General features: G+C 42.7%; 1 protein-coding gene across 1 annotated transcript in view; it reads right to left on the bottom strand.

The window, feature by feature from the left end:
- Positions 1-18,696, bottom strand: part of AFTPH (aftiphilin) — a 64,977-nt gene extending 46,281 nt beyond the window's left edge. Inside the window, 2 exon segments of the mRNA XM_050952046.1 lie at positions 5,745-5,810; positions 18,486-18,696. The gene's annotated coding sequence lies outside the window, so the exon portion shown is untranslated.
- Between the last annotated feature and the right edge of the window lie 435 nt (positions 18,697-19,131).

The raw sequence follows: 19,131 nt of genomic DNA, 5'->3' as shown, positions 1-19,131 counted from the left end.
CTGCGCTCCATGTCTTCCGTGGCAATTCGGCGGCAGGGGGGGAGTCCTTCCACACTCCGGGTCTTTGGCAGCAATTTGGCGGCGGGGGGGGGGTCCTTCCGCGCTCCGGGTCTTCAGTGGCAATTCTGCGGTGGGTCCTTCACTCGCTCTGGGACCTGCCGCTGAAGTGCCCTGAAGACCAGGAGCACGGAAGGATCCCCCCCGTCGCCGAATTGCCGCCGATCAGGAGCGCGGAAGGACCCCCGCCTAGGGCGCCAAAAACCCTGGCGCTGCTCCTGAGACCAAAGGCCCAAACTATATAATCAAATGGTAGATCTGCCCAGCCTCAGGTCTGGTTCCTGATCTTAAGACTGATGTGAACTTGGTAACCCACAGTTGTGAGGTCTGAAGGACTGAGGCCTACTAGAACCCTATGTTGGAGCTGGGGGTGACCTCTCATGAGCTGTTGAGCATGCATGTAGATTATTTTATTTTTTTATAGGCTTTCTCTGTAATGTTTTACCTTAAGAATAAATGTGCATGGCAACTTGTAACTGCCAGCAATACACTGGCCATAGCCCTTGGAGAGAAAGCAAAGCACAGGCATTGGCCTTTTAGGAAGACTGGTTTGCTGGAGATATCAGAGTATAGGTGGGGGAGTTGGGCAGCCTTAAAACCCTCAGTTAAAAGGGAGTGAGATGCAAGCCTTCATGCAGTAGAGGTGATGGCTAGGAGTCAGAAATCTTTAAGTGGGTCCCCTCAAGGGAAACACACAGGTGCCATTATCCTGAAAATCTGACACAAAACTGCAAACCTCAATAGTAATTTTCCATCACATTATTGCAGGGTTTAATATTTGTTACAAAATTTATTGGAGCAGCAGCAAACTAAACTCAATGCTTCCCATGTGTGCTGTATGTTCTCCTTCCCCCTCCACGCCAAGCCATTCAGAGACAGATCTGCAATGTCACGCTTTCTTTAAAAAAAAAAAAAAAAAAAGAACACCCAAAATGACTACCAAAATGGCATAACTGCAACAAAGAACATTTACAACATCAGTTTCAAGGGTCCAAGGATTTACTGAAGTAAAAATACTCTTAAAATATTTATGTTAAGCTTTAAAAATACCACCCAAACAGTTCTGCAAAACATTTTTTTTTAAATTAGATATTGTAATGTAGATTGGCATACGCTGTGCTGACATTCTATCTTTCAGTTAACTTGAAACTGAAGTGCCCTAGCCCTAGGAGATCCAAGTAATCTTTAAGTTTTCAGTAAACAACTGTTTTTCAACTAGCTATTTAGTTTTTCAACTAGTTTACTAGCTATTTCTCCACTTCTCTGAATCCATTCTGGATAATCAGATTGTACTAAAATTGTTTCTAAGAAGGAATAATCATCAGGTCAATAAAGTGAATTATGAAAGTAATTGAAACAAGTTTTATGAAACAGACCAATGGCAATTCTGGCACAATTTTATCACTTCATGCTTTCTGTTCACTGAATTTTCAGTAAGCAGCTAAATCCCTTGACAGTACAATACAGCAAAGTCGGTTCATCAAGCTAGAACATCTGTAACTGGAAAGAGTTAGATGTGTATGTACCATTGTGCCTTTCATACATTTTTATCCCAACTAGCAAAACAGGAATAAAACTGCTAGAGCATGGAAGATAGTTGAAGTGCTGATGATTATATTTTGTAGGAAAATCAAATCCATATTGTGGATCCTTCTTAAAAGGAAGAAACTCACATCTCACTCAGCAGGACATATTTCACTCTACTGGTGCAGGTGGGGGAAAAATGCCATTATTATACAGAAATTGGTGTGTTTTTTTTGTTTAAGAAAGTCAGTATGCTGTGGGAAACTGTTAGATTTTTCAAAATTTCCTCTCTAAATAGGTAGAAACTGGAAGTTACAGTCTGCAGAAGCAGCATGCTCAGCACAGGGGATGGATAGGAGAGGGGTACCATCTCTCATAAATATAGCCTCCACTGATTAGTTAAAGCAATATTAAGCATACTGTCTGAAGGGAAACCTATAGGATGCTTTCCCCTAATACCCTCAGAGACAAAGGACTCATCTACACTACAAAATTAGGTTTACACTATTTAGGTCAACCTACAGCCACCGCAATAATGTAATCAGCTGTTGGTGTCCCCACTACTCTCCTCACCAACAGTGCTTGCACGGACTGAAGTGGAGCACTGTGGGGCACTGACAGTCCCACGGGGCTCACAGCTTGAGCTCCTCATCCACCCCAGGGTGACAGACTGAGCTGTGAGCCTGGCACCAGCTCAATTTCACAGCATGGGGCCTACCAGCAGGCTTCTCAATGTCAGGGCTGTCCCTGGTCCCAGCAACCTGGTGCTCACAGCTAGAGCTTGAAACTGACAATTTCACTGCTGGTAGTTATGCTGCTGTAGCCACTTACAAAGGTTTGGCCTGAACTACAGTTCGGTAGACCTAAAAGAAGCTTACGTCGACCTAATTATGTCAGTGTCTACAAGAGAGTGCTGCTTCTGCCAAAGTAAACGGCCTGCTACACCGACATAAGTGCTGTCTCTCTCATGGAGGTGGAGTTAATGTCGGTGGAGTCAGGGATAGATGCATTGTCCTTGTAGACACTGCGTTACTTACACTGGCTGTTGGCTGTCATTCTTATCAGTTTCACAGCTGTCACTGCCTCCCCTCTGCAGCCCCTCACTCACAGCTGGAGCCGTGAAATTGACAAGAATATTAACTTCCACCACCGGTAGGCTTCCTGGTGTGAAACTGAACCCCAGGTGGGGTTCACAGCTCAGGCTGTCACACCGCAGGGTGGAGGGCTCCAGCTGTGAGCCCCACACAGCTGTCAGTGTCCCACATCCAGCTGTCTATCCCACAATGTTCCACTTCAGTCTGTGCAAGTGCTCCTGGTAAGGACATGCACCACCGGCAGAAGGAGGGTAGTGTGGACACCAACAGCTGACTGAATTACTGCAGTGGCGGTAAGTCAACCTAATTCTGTAGTGTAGACAAGCCCTTGGTTTTAAGTAAGGTTTAAAAAACATAGGAGAACAACTGCTGAGGGCATGTCTACACTACAAACCGAAACTATATAGGTGGACTTACAGCCACCGCAATAATTACTGGTTCATGTCCACACTGCCCTCTTTCTGTCAGTGGTGCATGTGCTCACCAGGAGCACTTCCATTCACTTAAGAGGGGCACTGTGGAGCCTGAAAGCCAGGGCTGGCAGTTCCACATGCAGCTCCCTGCTGGGAACCTGGCAGCTGTCTGGATTGTCAGCTCCCCACTGCACTGGGAGTTTGGAGTGGGGAGTGCAGCCCAGCTTAGGGCAGGGAGCCCACTGTGCACAGCCTGGCTCACAGTGGGGAGCCCCTCACCCACCTTGGGGTGCCAGACCACTTTCTTTTCAATTTCAGGGCTTCAGCATGGACGAATGACAGCCAACAGACCATGTAAGTAACCTGAAGTGTCTACACATATACTGCTTTGACCTAACTACACCGAGACATGCCTACGCCTCTTGTGGAGGTGAACTTATTATGCTGATGTACTAGGGCACTTACATCAGTGGAAGGAAGGCTGTACACTGACATAATTAGGTTGACATAAGCTGCCTTACGTTGACCTAACTTTGTAATGTAGAACAAGGCTGAGTGATCCGAAGGCTGCCATCCCTCTCTTGGCTCAACCAACCACTAGACTCAAACTGGAAGGAAAAGCGCACAAAATATTTCAATTAAATATTCAGTTTTTAGTAAAGACAAGTTTCTAAAACGCCATATAAGAACATTTCATGTTTCACATTTTTCTTTAAAAACAGAATAATAACTGATATTCATTAAGTTCTTGTCTCTTCTAAAGGCAATGGAATGTAAATAATACAATTCTGAGTATTTTAAAATATGGCATTTTCTACACACGGTTTTTAAGAATAGCTATTTGGCTTCATAACCCTTCTCCCCAATAAATTAAAACCTGGAGTGTCATTTCAGACCTGAATTTTGCTCTACCTTAAGATTATTACAAACTCAAGGGAGCTTAAAAGATTATGAAAGCAAACAGTGAAGACAGTCTTCCAGTCATTTAGATCAGTGGTTTTCAAATGTTTTTTCTGGAGACCCAGTTGAAGAGAATTGTTAGGGTGACCAGACAGCAAGCGTGAAAAATCAGGACAGGAAGTGGGGGATAACAGGAGCCTATATAAGAAAAAGCCCCAAATATCGGGCCTGTCCCTATAAAATAGGGACATCTGGTCACCCTAAGAATTGTTGATGCCCGTGACTCAATGGAGCTGGAGATGAAGGGTTTGGGGTATGGGAGGCCCTCAGGGCTGAGGCATAGGATTGGGGTGTGGGTTGCAGGGTGGGCCAGGAATGAGAGGTTCAGGGTGTGGGAGGGGGCTCTGGGCTGGGATGTAAGGGGGGGTCAGAGCTCTGGGGGGGGGTGCAGGCTCTGGGCTAGGGCCAGGGATGAGGGGTTTGGGGTGCAGGAAGGGGTTCCAAGTTTGGGAGGCTCAGGGCTAGGGATTGGGGCGCAGACTTACCTCCAGCAGCTACCGGTCAGCAGTGCAGCTGGGGTGCAGAGGCAGGCTTCCTGCCTGTCTTGACACCGTAGACCGCACTGCGCCCCAGAAACACCCAGCAACAGGCCTGGCTCTTAGGAGGAGGTGCGCAAATGGCTTCATGTGACTCTTGCCTGCAGGCACTGCCCTCTCCAGCTCCTATTGGGCGGTAACTGGCCAATGGGAGTGTGGAGCTGGTGCTCAGGGTGGGGGCAGCGCGTGGAGCTCCATGACCCGCCCCGCCTAGAAGCTGGACCCACTGCTGGCCGCTTCCGGGGTGAGGATGGTGTCGGAAAAGGTAGGCTCTGGTCTACCTCAACACCGCCGACAGGACTTTTAAACCTCCCAGTCAGCGATGCTGACCAGAGCAAGGCGACCCAGTGCCTTACATGTCACGACCCAGTACTGTACTGGGTTTCGACCCATGGTTTGAAAAACACTGATTTAGATAATATCTACCACTAAACAAACAGCCACTAGCTTTTTATACCATAAAAACAAACAGTTTTTCACCTCTGGTTGTGGATCTGTAGTAGCAGTTAAAAATGACCTTAAAAAGGTGGAAAAAGTTTGATTTTTTTTTTTTTAAAAATACATAAATAACTTTGTAGCCTTAAGTTTACTTTTTGGCTTTCTGACCTCCAGCGAAAACAGGGAAAACAAGATTTGATATTCCTGATATTTCTGCAAGCAAAAAAAAATCCAAGCAGACAATTCTTTAAACATTTCTTTGATAAGTGTATTTTGTCTTTCCTTTTAATTAGAAAGGAGTAATAAAAGGGCACACAAACCCCTAACTTATTTCTTTACATTTCACCTTTAACAGAACACAACCCCCAGAGTGGTGCTACCTTCAGTAATGTTGCATGTGACCAAATCACTATGGTTTTGAACAGCAAAGGATTAGAAATGTTCAGCTCTGACTGAAAAGGGAAGTGGGAGGCAGGAGAGATGGAGATGGGGCCGAGGGGGGGGGCAGAATGGGACAAAATTTATTTTTCCCCCCAAATTTAATAAAATACATTAGAATAGATATTGATAGTCCTAACAAACATGTGGTGTATTGTGAAGTGTAGGTAGCTATGTTAGTTCAGTAATAAAACAGAAGTGTGGTTTGCCGTTCTCATTCAAGAGGCCATCAAGTTTTTAAAGAGCTGTAAAGGTAGTACTATTAGGTCCCAGGAAAACAGTACCTTATACAATTCAGTGGTCCATCTGGTTGGCAGAGAAGCAGCAAAGGGCTGAGAAGTGGGTTCCATCTGCATCATCAGGGTACATGGATATGAACAAAGGGAGGGAAAATAAATGACTGGGGGAGAAAAGTAATTAGAGAAACCTTCTAGTTTATGCAAGATATGGACCAATGTCTTGCTAATGTTTTTCCTGCAAACTTTAGTCAATTTGGTGACATTTAAAAAAAAAAAGTCCAGAGATTCCACAAAACATTGACTGTACACGATCTGAGTCTGAGACAACTACATTTTCAGTAGCAAAAGGTTAAAAACCTTGTGCTATTTCAAATTTTCTATGTTAATTGAAAGATGCACCAAAATTAATCCTCAAAAGATTAGAGTCAGAGGCCTTGCTTAAACCTGAAAGCTTTTGTTTATAAAACATTCTGCCTACAGTATATCTATTTTGCACTATCACCACATGTGGAGAATTTGCCTTTTTTAAATTCAGGGAATTGCATGAAATCAGATTCACTGTTCCTGCTCCTTATACATCATATGAATTCAATCCTTTCAAAAACCACATTTATCTCCACAGCTAGTAAAACTGTGATGTCAAACACCAAGGATTAGGATTTCAGGTGAGAAATGAACAGCAAAAACCATTAATTTAAAAGAAACAGTTTTTATTTCTAGACAATGTGCCTACCAAAGATGATTTTACGTGCATATATAGTGTTTATCTCAAAGCTTTTTAAAAACGAAACAGGGATCACTTAATCCACCACTAAAATGGAATAAAATAGATCAACTGTTTAGTAATTAGTACACAGCAACACAATGGAACTGTTTAAAGCTTAGATCCTTCAACAGGATCTGCAAATGATTTTAAATGGTCAAGGCTTGAGAAATGTCCTTACACTGCAATCATAACTTTGCCAATTCACATCTTGCCCTAGTGTTTGTACGTTTAACTTTATAATCTAGCCCTATGTAAAATAAATGTATTTTAAAAAATAATCTAACTGCATATTCAACTACATACATGTATATCATGTGACTTATTTGGAAGCTCTGATGTTTGAGATCACATGTGTTTCAATTGTAACAAAGAGAGAAGAGCTAGGGTTACCATACATCCGTTTTTCCCCAGATATTTCCTCTTTATTAAGCCTCTATCCAGGTGGATTTTTCAAATAACAGGCAATGTCCGAGATTTTTTTCAGAGCAGACGCTGGAGCTCAGAAAGAGCCCTGACTGGTCCACTTTCTGATTGGCCCCTCCCCTGCATTGGCAGCTCATTTATCCATTCCTTGCAGCCACAGCTGCCGGATCCCGCCTACCTAGGCCTCAGCTCCCAACCCTTGGGAGGGGGTCTTGCATGGAGGCACTGAGGGACGGCTGTCACCGTGTCTTGGGCTTATGCCAGCCACCCTGCAACTGTTACAGGGAGTGAAACTATCCCCCACCCTCCAGTAAATATCCTTGATGCAGGTACCTCCCAACTGTTCTCTTCTCCCCCTCCCTCCAACTCCTGCCACCCCCGACCTCCGGCAGTGTCCTCTTTTTGAGAATGTGAAATATGGTAACCCTAAGTATATACAAATGCACAGGGGCTTAGGAAAGGTGCATCACTATAAAAGGATAAATCAGTTTTTTTTCCAAGAATTTGAAGACAAAGTATATTAAATTAAAATTTCAGTGGAAAAATCATGCCATTTTTTCCTAAGGTTGGCTAACTCAAATGGCAAAAATTGAATTTGATTACACTTTTCAATTTAAGAGATGGCAATACTATCAACTCTCACTATGAAATGGAAACAAGCATTAGAATTTTCAGCCCATAGGCTAAATTTCTTTAAAAATTCAGAATCTAAAAAAAGAGGAGGATTTACAGTGACAGCTTTCCCCTCCCAAGCCATAAACTATTGAAGTGAATCTACTGTCATTCACTCAGACATTAACATTTTGTAGAATCTGTAGCTTTTCAGCATGACAGCTTTCTTCATTAATTCCTTTAGTTGTTAATCCCTGCTTTTGTCTGACATCTCAAATGGAGTCTAAGAGCTAGAATTGTGGGTTTATCTTTTATGATAGAGAATTCTATTCTCAATTTAAACATCTTCTGAGTCACACTCTAGGCCAGTGGCTCGCAACCTTTCCAGACTACTGTACCCCTTTCAGGAGTCTGATTTGTGTTGTGTGCTCCCGAGTTTCACCTCCCTTTAAAAACTACTTGCTTACAAAATCGGACATACAAATACAAAAGTGTCACAGCACACTATTACTGAAAAATTGCTTACTTTCTTTTTTACTGTATAATTATAAAATGAATCAACTGGAATATTGTACTTACATTGCCAAATTTAATATATAAAGCAGCATAAACAAATCATTGTCTGTGTCCCATTTTAGCTTGTACTGACTTCTCTAGCGCTTTTTATATAGCCTTTTGGAACACTAGGCAAATATCTAGATAAGTTGATGTACTGCATGGAAGACCTCTGTGTACCCCTGGTTGAAAACCACTGCCTATACAATCTGGCAAAACAGGTATTCCATCTATCTTTCTGTGGGGTTTGTGTCCACCCAATTAGAGCCATTTAGACACACACGTGCCCTGGTTAACTCCTTGAGAGAAATACATAAAATTATCCCACCCTACCTTTAGAGAAGATGGCTCTGAAATAGAAGTTTAGAAGAGCTGTTTCCAAGATCCAATCATTTGAAAATTCTGGAAACATGAACTCATGTACAGAGCTTTACTGCAATTGGTTCAAAATAAGGATGGATTTTTTTTTTTTTGTAGAAAGTGCCACTGTGTGTGAGAGAATGTAAGGGAGGCAATTATTTCCATGGGTTGAAGCTTGTACAAACCTGGATTTCTGGAAGTAGTTAATTTTTTTTTTTTTTTTAATGTGAGGTAATGGAATGTGCCCTTGACTGTTCACCTCTAAACAGTTTGCTTGGACACTTTCAAAAACTCACTTTTAGAATGATACTTAGCTATATCAAAGAGATCAGTTTCTTCTCAATACAAAATGTATCTTCAACAATAGTTATCCCTCTTCTGAGCAGCTCCAATTCTCTTTTTGTACTCAAAGTCAGAAAAATTGAAAGATCATGCCCAATATTGCTACAGTAAGTGAACTGGATTGAGGAGTCACACTTCTCTCCTCCCCTACAGAGTGTGAATTTTAACTTCCAATGCTATTCAGACATATACTGACGAAAAACATTAACTGTCATTAGCGATCTTTCCATATCTGTATGATTATAAAAAGCAGTGGTTTTATCACAAGTGTCATGCATACGATACATTTTTGTTCTAAGTCTTATCTCAGTCTCCAACAAGAAGAGGCAACTGACTTCCCTATGTACGCACTATAGATTATGTTGGTATAAGTTATGTCGCTTAGGAGTGTGAATAAGGCAACTCCCTGAGCGATGCAAGTTACTTAAGCGCCGGTGTAGACAGAGCTTCTCCCACAGACATAGCTACTGCTGCTAGCAGGGGCTGGAGGAATTAAGTCGACAGGAGAGTTCTCTCCCTTCTGCTCACAGCATCTGCACTAACAGCGCTACAGTGGCACAGCTACGCCCCCATAAGCGCTGTAACGTAGCCATAGCCTTAGAGGAGCAGACTGTTTGTACTATGATGAGGAGTCCTAGTTCTCCCTTCTCAGCAACCACAGCTTCTGTGTTAAAAGAAGAGGACTGTATTTGCATTTGAATTACGTACAGCTTATTTGATCCACAGAGGTCAGTGTTGAGTGATGCAAGTCACATAGCTTCTGCTAGAGCTGACCATACACCTAAGCCAAATTTTAAAAATAAAATTAGTTTGGGTCATATTCAGTACAGTCTATAATGTTTTGCTTTATCTTTATATCTATACATATATATAGATATAGATAGATAGATACATGTTCTCCACTACTGCTGTATGAAGTGCAAGAATATATGATTCACAGATTCATAGACTTAACGTCAGAAGGGACCATTATGGTCATCTAGTCTGACCTCCTGCACAATGCAGGACACAGAATCTCACCCACCCACTCCTGTAACAAACCCCTAACTATGTCTGAGTTATTGAAGTCCTTAAATGGTGGTTTAAAGACCTCAAGGTGCAGAGAATCCTCCAGCAAGTGACCCGTGCCCCATGCTGCAGAGGAAGGCAAAAAACCTCCAGGGCCTCTGCAATCTTCCCTGGAGGAAAATTCCTTCCCAACCCCAAATATGGCCATCAATTAAACCCTGAGCACGTGGGCAAGACTCACCAGCCAACACTCAGGAAAGAATTCTCTGTAGTAACTCAGATCCCACCCCCATCTAACATCCCATCACAGACCATTGGGCCTATTTACCTGCTAATAATCAAAGATCATTTAATTGCCAAAATTAGGCTATCCCATCATACCATCCCCTCCATAAACTTATCAAGCTTAGTCTTGAAGCCAGATATGTCTTTTGCTCTCACTACTCCCCTTGGAAGGCTGTTCCAGAACTTCACTCCTCTAATAGTTAGAAACCTTCGTCTAATTTCAAGTCTAAACTTCCTAGTGTCCAGTTTTTATCCATTTGTTCTTGTGCCCACATTGGCACCAAGCTTAAATAATTCCTCTCCCTCCCCGATATTTATCCCTCTGATATATTTATAAAGAGCAATCATATCTCCCCTCAGCCTTCTTTTGGTTAGGCTAAACAAGCCAAGCTCTTTGAGTCTCCTTTCATAAGGCAGGTTTTCCATTCCTCGGATCATCCTAGTAGCCCTTCTCTGTATCTGTTCCATGTTTAAGAAAGATGAATTCAAACTGGGAGACCAGAACTGCACACTGTATTCCAGATGAGGTCTCATCAGTGCCTTGTATAACGGTACTAACACCTCCTTATCTTTACCGGAAATACCTCGCCTGATGCATCCTAAAACCATATTAGCTTTTTTAACAGCCATATCACATTGGCGGAGAACCTGTACAAAGAGCTCGTTTTCCATGAAGACCATTAAAACCTGCAAACTTATCTCTTAGGTCCTGTACAACCTTTCACCTACCATTCAAAAGAATTTTTATGCCAAGCTTACTTTCTTGTTACATGACTTGTTGCAAAGTGGTTTCAAGTTTTCAGCTTGTAACTTTATATTTCAATGTCTATCAATTATAAAGGCATTGGAACGACTGACAAACTTACTGCTATTGAAAGGATTCACTGACAACACCATGCAAATGAACATTTGTATTTTATTTTAAAGGAAAACAAGAGCAATAATCCTGAATATTTAATTTTGATCAAGGTGAGTTATGTTATACCAGCTCTTAGTTTCATCAGTTTCTAAATAAAAAATACAAAAGAATATACATCAAGAAATTTAATCTGAAATATAAATATTCAATGGGAGAGTGAAAACTGGAAAGCAATGATGCTGAAAGAGGCCAGAGAGTGACAGATGACAGGTTTGAGTGGTCCAGTGGACTAAGGGCTTGCCTTCACTATCAGGGTAAAATCAACCTAAATTACACTATTCCAGCTATATGAATAAACTAGCTGGAGTCGACGTAGCTTAGGTTGATTTACTCTAGTATCTTCACTGCACTGTGTCGACAGGAGACGCTCTCCAGTCGACTTCCCTTACTCTTCTCGGAAAGCTGGAGTACCAGGATCGACCAGAGAGTGCTCTGCCATCAATTTAGTGGGTCTTCACTAGACCCGCTAAATCAATTCCTGCTGCATCGACTGCTGCAGCGTCAGTCTCCCTGTAGTGGGGACTGCCCTAAGCACGAGTTTGGGAAGTCCCATTTCCAAATTCAGTTCTGCCTGCAACTTTGTCTCTTGGAGGGTAGAATATTCACACCCCGGAGTGACACAAATTTTGCCGATAGACTATAGTGTAGACATAACCTCAGATAAATCACAAACTCTAAGAGCCAAATTCAGAGGTGATTTTTAAGGTGGTATAAGACAGACATCCTTAGATACTGCCAACCATTCTAGAAGCACTTAACACTGTGTGAGCATAAAGGGAGTCGGAGTCTGTGTAATTTACATGTTCTATCAACTACTTGGAAATGAAGAAAGTGTAAATTAATGTAGACCATCTTTTGTTTTAAATTTACACATTCATATACTGTTCCCTTAGTTACTTCTCATTCCTTGGTTTGAGAGTTACATCAATTTAGAAGCCTTTATATTTAAACTGTGGGCCAAATTCATAGGCAATGTGTAGGAGGCAGGTGGGTGCGGTATACACATTGGGCAGGCTGGAAAACAAAGCATAAGTTACCTCAACGTCAACTTCCACAGACCTCCTTCTAAGGGCATGTCTATACTAGAAACTAAGTTGACATATGTTAGGTCAACTTACAACCAATGCAGTAATTACTGTGGTGGTTCAGGTCCACTCTACCTAAGTTCCCTATAAGCTGCGTGCCTATTAAGTCCCACGCAGGGGCTCAGGGCTGCAGTGGGGAGAGACATCTCTCCCCACTGCAGCCCTGAGCCCCAGCATAGACCTGCCGTGTACTTGCTGCAGCTGGGGGAGATGAGCCCCTCCCTCAGCCGGCCCAGGCCCACCAGAGCTGCTAGGGAGAGGAGCCGCTCCCTCGGCCCAGCGCAGCCCTGCTGGACCTGCCGCAGAAAGGCACCTCTCCCCCTGCCCTGGGCTGCTGCGGTGAGAGAGGGCTGGGGGGAGTCCTCTCTCCCCAGGGCAGCCTGCACACCAAACCCCGTATCTCCAGCCCCACCCCAGAGCCCACAACCCAAACCTCTGTCCCAGCCCCCTCCCACACCCCAAACCTCTCATTAACAGACACACCCGAGCCCACATACCCCTGCACCCTAACCCTCAGCCCTCTCCCACACTTTGAACCCCTCGCTCCCCCCAAACCACATTAATTTTGTTATGTGCACCAATATGAAGGGGGTATGTCACATATCACCTCCATATTGGTGCACATAACAAAATTCATTCCGCACATGGACATAAAAAATTAGAGGGAACACTGTACTTAACCCTCCTTTTGTTGGTGGTGCATCTCTCACCAGGAATACTGCCCCTCTTAAGTTGGTGGAAGAATGGGGGCAGAGAGCCTGGGTTCTCAGCGCCATATGCTGCTTCCCACCACCGGAAACCCAGCTGCCTCCTGGGGCTCTCGGCTCTCTGTCACAGTTGGGCTCCCAGCTGCGAGCTTCGTGCTTGGAGTCTGAGTGGCTTCTGGGAGCGTCTGTGAAGCCACTGGGCTCCCTGTATGGAGCCAGCAGCCTCCAGACAGCTGGTGGGGAGCTCAGCGACTACTCTATAGCTCCTGGCTCCCTGCAGGGAGCCCAGCTACGGAGTGGAGCAGGCGCTTCCAGGCAGCACCAAGGACTCCCCTCAGTGGGGAGCCCAGAGCCTCTGGGCAGCACCAAGGCTCCCCACGGTGCAGGTGCAGCTCAGATTGGAGCCGGGAGCCCAGGCAGCAGCTGGGCTGGGAGCCAGGGAGCAGCCAGACTCTGAGTGGGGCGGATGCAGCATGGCTGGGAATGAGGAGTCCAGAGGGGTAACAGGCCCACACCTGCCCCGTGACAGCCCAGCTTTGTCAACTACACAGCTACAGCTAGTTTGTAATGTGACATGGCAGGAAAAAAAGACCAATGTAATTTTGGGAAATGTACACAGAGGCAGCAAGGGTTTACCTCCTTTTCTATGTAGCTCTTGAAACAATACTCAAAATAGTGTGCTCAGTTCTGAGCATCCAATTTCAGAGGCAGGCTGTAGAAGACCTACAAAATTAGGAGGCCAGGGATTGACTAATAAGGAAAGAAAAGAGCTAAAAGGGGAGAAATATTTAAAGGTGTAAATATCAAGGAGGGAGATATCTATTTAAAATGGTAAAAAAAGTTTAATTACAAGTAGTTGGAAGATGTTAAGTGAAAAACTGAAGGTGATTAGCAAGACATTCCAACAATAAAATGTAACATATTTGATTCTCCCTGGGGGAAAGGAAGAAAGCCTATCACTTGAGACACCTGAAAGCAGAGTAGAAAAAAAAAAAGATTAAAAAATATGCTGTTAGAAATTTCTTTAGCATCAATCACTAAAATATTTAAGTGCTTTAGGTGAAAAAACCTGCATTGAGAGGGAAATGGACTCAGTCACTAACTTCTGTTATCTCCCCTTCCTCAACAACATTTCATTTCTGCCTTTGCAGGGATTTTTTTTTTTTAAATGGGAACAAAGATCACCTCAACAAGAATGAGATTTGTGATCCCCAGGGCATTAAAATGTTATTTTCTATGGAAAGGCATCTTCCTCTCTTATAACTCTCCTCATTACTGGCCTATCAAGCTAAATTCTCATTTTTCCTCCATAACCCTGAAGACATGGTGGAAACCTTGAACCAGCACTAATTTCAAGTATTGCAATGATCAACTGCACCTGGGTCAACAGCAGAGCAAACATTACCAAAGTGATGCATTTGAGAATAGGAATAGACAGGAGAGCCACGGCCTTGAATATTTACTTCTAATCCTCTAAATAATAACTTCAGAACATTAGACAATGCACTGGTGATGTGCTAATAATGAAAAAAAATTATTAAAAAAATCAGAGATGTAGCATATAAACCTACTCTTTGTTCTAGAAGATTGGACTGGACAGGGAGAAAAAAACATCTTCTGATTCCCAACACTCCTACTTACCAAAAAAACCATCCTAAGAAGAGAGTCACTGATAAAACTGAAATAAATGAATATTTGTTTCTAAATTTAATTACTAAGCCTAATCTTCTTTTCAGTGTTACAATTCAACAGTAAAGTTCACAAGAAGATTTACCTTTTGATAACCCTGAAAAATAGAATCGAAAACATTGATTTATCTCTGTCACAACAGTAAGATTTTCTGCAGCAGGAGTTCCAGAACGTCATTAGTGCTTGGACACACTGAACAGTTGAGGAGAACAGCTGTTTTCTAGATCCAATATGGTCATTTTGTCTAAAAATATGAACTGTATTAATCTCTGCTTGTATTTACAAAACAATGTACACAACATTTTTAAATAATCAATACCATTTTCTCTTGAATCCCTTTATAAACATTTTACATCAATTCTCTGTGGTTCAGTAAGCTCTAAAAATATCCTGCAAAGCCTTCCATTAGCAAGTGCTAGGTTGCAAAAAGAAAACAAAACGAAACTCAAGAGACTCAGTTGTTTAAACTTTTTTCTAAAGTCCTTTCCTGGGTTACTAATAATAATTTAAAATCTAATCTAAGATTTTAAATTGTTTCATGGTTAATACATTTAATTTTTGCTGTTTTACTTTTTGTATTTCATTCAAACTGGCCAATGAGACAGAACTAAAATTTTACTTTACAGTTCTTAGGAACTATCATTATGTTGGGCTAAGGAATTTTTAAAAACAATAAAATAATTTCACTTAAATTAATGTTTCTAGTCCTAGCAGATTTTGGAAACTTTTAAATATACAATGTAAATTTTTGGCCCAATGTGAATTGACAGTGTCCCCTTAACAAAATCAGATTCAGTACTTTTCCCTAATAATCTATAACCAAGTTTCAGTTGCTATATCTTCTAAAACTTCACTACTGGAGAATGAGTATTTCTATAATTCATATAGCCATCTACAGTCAGTGACTGTGAAGCAATTTAAGGTCTAGATTTGCAGTAATACACATTGTAGTGTTGCATACAGAGTAAACTACTAATCCATAATATAAATAAATACTACAAGATGACTCACAAATTTTAGCATTAACTGCTTCTGAAGTTTCACTTTAGAACGGTTTTCAACTAAGTCAGCAATATTTTTTGGCATGAAACTCAGTATTTAAGTATAAATTTTAGGTGTTCGATTACACCCCATTAGAATTATGTTACTCTGAGTCAACTTTTCTTACAGTTATATTTCAGAACAATATGCTCTGAACTACATATAACAAACCCTTCAAACTTAATATGCACTAAAGCAAGAAGCAGATGACAACAGCCCCAGAGGTGAATTCTCATTTGTAAGGTTCACTCAAAGTTTGGTACGTGGAGTACTGCTCCAATAGGCAGAAGAGTCACTGCTGCCTCCACTTTATTGTTGCTACAGCTCACAAGTTTTAAAGCAAATAAACATTACCTTCAACATACAAAAACATGTATTCACCAGATAACAAGAAAAAAACCCACAATGCTGTCTTGTGCTATGCTGGCTTAGCAAGAGTAAACATCATCTGATGAATTATGTAAGTCATCTATATAGCTGGTATATTAAGAACATAGTACTTGCATAAGTTCAGGACTTGAAACAACACACTCTGTTTTCCATCGTCTTCTAATGAAAACATGAACATCAGGTTACACATTTCCTTTCCCAGCTACCTGCTTCCTAACACACTACTGTCAATGTGAACGGAGTCAATTACCTTCCTTCTGTTAATTCAGAAAAGGATTCCTAGGTTTTAAACAAATTATTCAAATCATTTAATAAATATTAGAATAATAGAAAGACCTGTTAGGTCACCTTGCAAATATCCTTGCCAATACATAACTGTTCCCTGTAGCACCAACCCAAACCTTTAAATTTAGAAAAAAATATTTCTAGAGGAAACTACTATAACGAAGTTCACTTAAAAACAAGACATTGTTCAAGCACCTCCTCTTTTACAGGAGCAGCTGAGCACTGTAGTTTGTGTGGAACTGCTTTTTTTTTTTTTTAACATCAGTCAAAGAAACAACAAATGTACATTTATTGTTTTGGGCGTATGCTTGCTTAGTTACTTAAGTTCAAAGTTTTTCTGCAGATGAAAAGTTAATGCGGTTTAAATCTGCTTAAAGTTCTTCGCTGCATCTTATTTACTTTCAACCACACATGAGGAAGAGGTCTACTTAAAATAAAAAGCAAAGTGATTTCCCCATTTCCCATCCAAAAATTGTTAATACTGTATTCTTTAAGTTACATCTCTGGTTTCCGGTACAGGAGTTGTTATACTGAGGAATTAAAACAAAAGTTTTTTAAAAACAATCTATCCTAAATGCAAGTTTGTGTGCATATACACACGTTCACATAGCATACAACCCAGCATTTTTTCCTATGCTTAAGTAGGCTGAGTTTTCCAAAAGTCTACTTCATAAGAGTATGGCTATTGAATAAATGAAAAGGAAATTAAGTTTAACCTCTCAGAAGAAGTCCAATAGCATTTTTTAATCAGAACTCAATAAGACCACTTTAAAATGAGCTCAACTTCTAAAAAGTAGCTCAAATGAAATGCAGTTCTCTATTTAAACCATAGGAGAATCAAATTACTTACTTAGTAATACAGTGGGACCCTCTTTTAAGGATTTATTTTCTACAGAAATTATGAGCAGAAATTCACTGTAACAGGAGCTTTATATTGCAGTACACTGAAATTAAATTGAAACTGCCAAGAGTGAAACATTCAGGCAGGGCCACCAGTAACAAGCAGCCAATCACTGGTCTTCAGTGACCACTTTAAATAACTACAGCATTACTGTTTATTCTTTAGACACCATCTCTAATAAGAAAACAACTTTTTTAAAGTGTGTTAGATAGCCACATATGATACTGAAAATAGGTATATGCTGAAATATAATAATAAGCAGAATCATTCCAGTATTTTGACAATTTTGTTTTGGCCCACTTCAGACTTCCTCTGCTTGAAAAACAACAGCATAACATTACTTTTTGTACTACTTAATTTGTTTGTGGAATATTATTAAAACATTGCGTCTAGCACTCCTTGTCATACAAAGGCAAAAAGAAAAGTTTGGGTGGTGAACAACACAGCACAATTCAAATTTCTAATAGCATATCATATACCACTCTACGCAATCCTCCAACCATAGCACTTAATGGAATTAAATACAGCAAAACATGCACTAAAAATCTCATTCCTAACAGGAAACCCCTATCTTAAGCAACCACTTTGGAATATTTTCCAAGATAGGTGGAAGAGTTTTGTCTGACCTTTAGTTAGAGACATACGTCCAACAAACAATTGCGTTTTGTTGATGTATGGCTTCATTAGAGTACAGTGAGAACTAAACAGATAGCAGCCATCTACATGACAGGTGCCTCTAATAAAGGCGATCTATTGACCCAAAGGACAGCCATCAAGGGATGCAATGTTTCACTTAAGATTTTCTACAGCACTTACCACTACACTACCTCAGTGCTGCAGCAGCCTGAACTCATCTGTAGGAGCAAAGTGAAATTCAGAAGGTGCCCATCACCACTGGAGGGTGGGTGCGTGGGGGGAGGGCAGTAGACATCTAAAATAAAAACCAGCCCTTCAAACAGCCTTCCCCATCTTTACCATTAACAGCCAGGCACAGGAGTGGGGAAAGAAACGATTGAGGAACCTACAGGCCCTGGTCAGACTAACACACACACCAGCCGCTGGGTCAGAAGATAAGAACCTGGCACCGGTCCCAGGAGAAACCGGACCCACACCTAACACAAGACCAGAGGAGCAGGCTCTGGGCCCTCCAAGGGCGATGGGGTGGCGGGACTCCTGCGATCTCAGATGGGGGGTTTCTTGCCCCCCCAGGCTGCCGCCTCACAGCAGTGCCTGTGCCCCTCAGTCTAGGTGTGGGGGGGAGAGGGGACCATGGCACGGTGGGGAGGCAGGGGCGGGCGGCTCCTGAGTCAACGCAGCGGGACGCTCTCCCCAGGGGCGGGCAGGGTCTCACCTTTCAGCCCTGACCCGGCCGCCTCCCCGCTGTCACCCGAGCGCCGAGGTCCGGCCCCGTCTCTTACCTCCGGCCTCCTGCAGGGGCGGCTGGGCCTGGCATGGCCAGGCAGAGGGTGGCTCCGCACAGGGACCAGGCCGGTGTTATCTGGGGCCTCCCGGGGCGGCCGCCATCAGGGGGAATCTATGTCAAAGCCCGCAGCAACAGCACCCACCTCGGTCCGACCCAGCCCCCTCCCCCCACCGCCGCCCACTTAGGCCATTTCTCCCAGCATGCAACGCGACTAACAACCGCGGACACGCCACTTCCGGCAACTGCTGGCGTTCGGCGCTGGAGCCGCTCGGAAGCCCCAGCCTGGAGCCTAGAGGCTTCCAAGCACGCGCGCGACACCCTGCGGCCATCTTTGACGCGGGCAAGGGGATTCAGCGGCCATCTTGGACTCGGGCAAATCGCAAGTCGTCTTATAGTAAGGATAGGGGATTCAACTTCCATCTTGGACCCGGGCAAACTGGCCTTTTTCCCTTATGGTAGCGGTAGGAGCCATCTTAGATTAGGGCAGAGCGGCCCGTTTGCCTGTGACGTGCCTTTATGAAGCGATATGGAAGCCGGAGCGGCCATGCTGAAGTTGGGCACTTTGCCCTTTCACTGAGAGGGCAACTGTGAACTCACGGGTCAGGCTGGGCCCTAGAGAAAGAGATCCCCCCCCCCAGGGG

Source organism: Gopherus flavomarginatus, chromosome 4 (assembly GCF_025201925.1).
Source record: "Gopherus flavomarginatus isolate rGopFla2 chromosome 4, rGopFla2.mat.asm, whole genome shotgun sequence".
Lineage (NCBI taxonomy): Eukaryota > Metazoa > Chordata > Testudines > Testudinidae > Gopherus > Gopherus flavomarginatus.
Note: the sequence above shows the minus strand (reverse complement) of the source record. Positions and strands in the feature narration are given on the sequence as shown.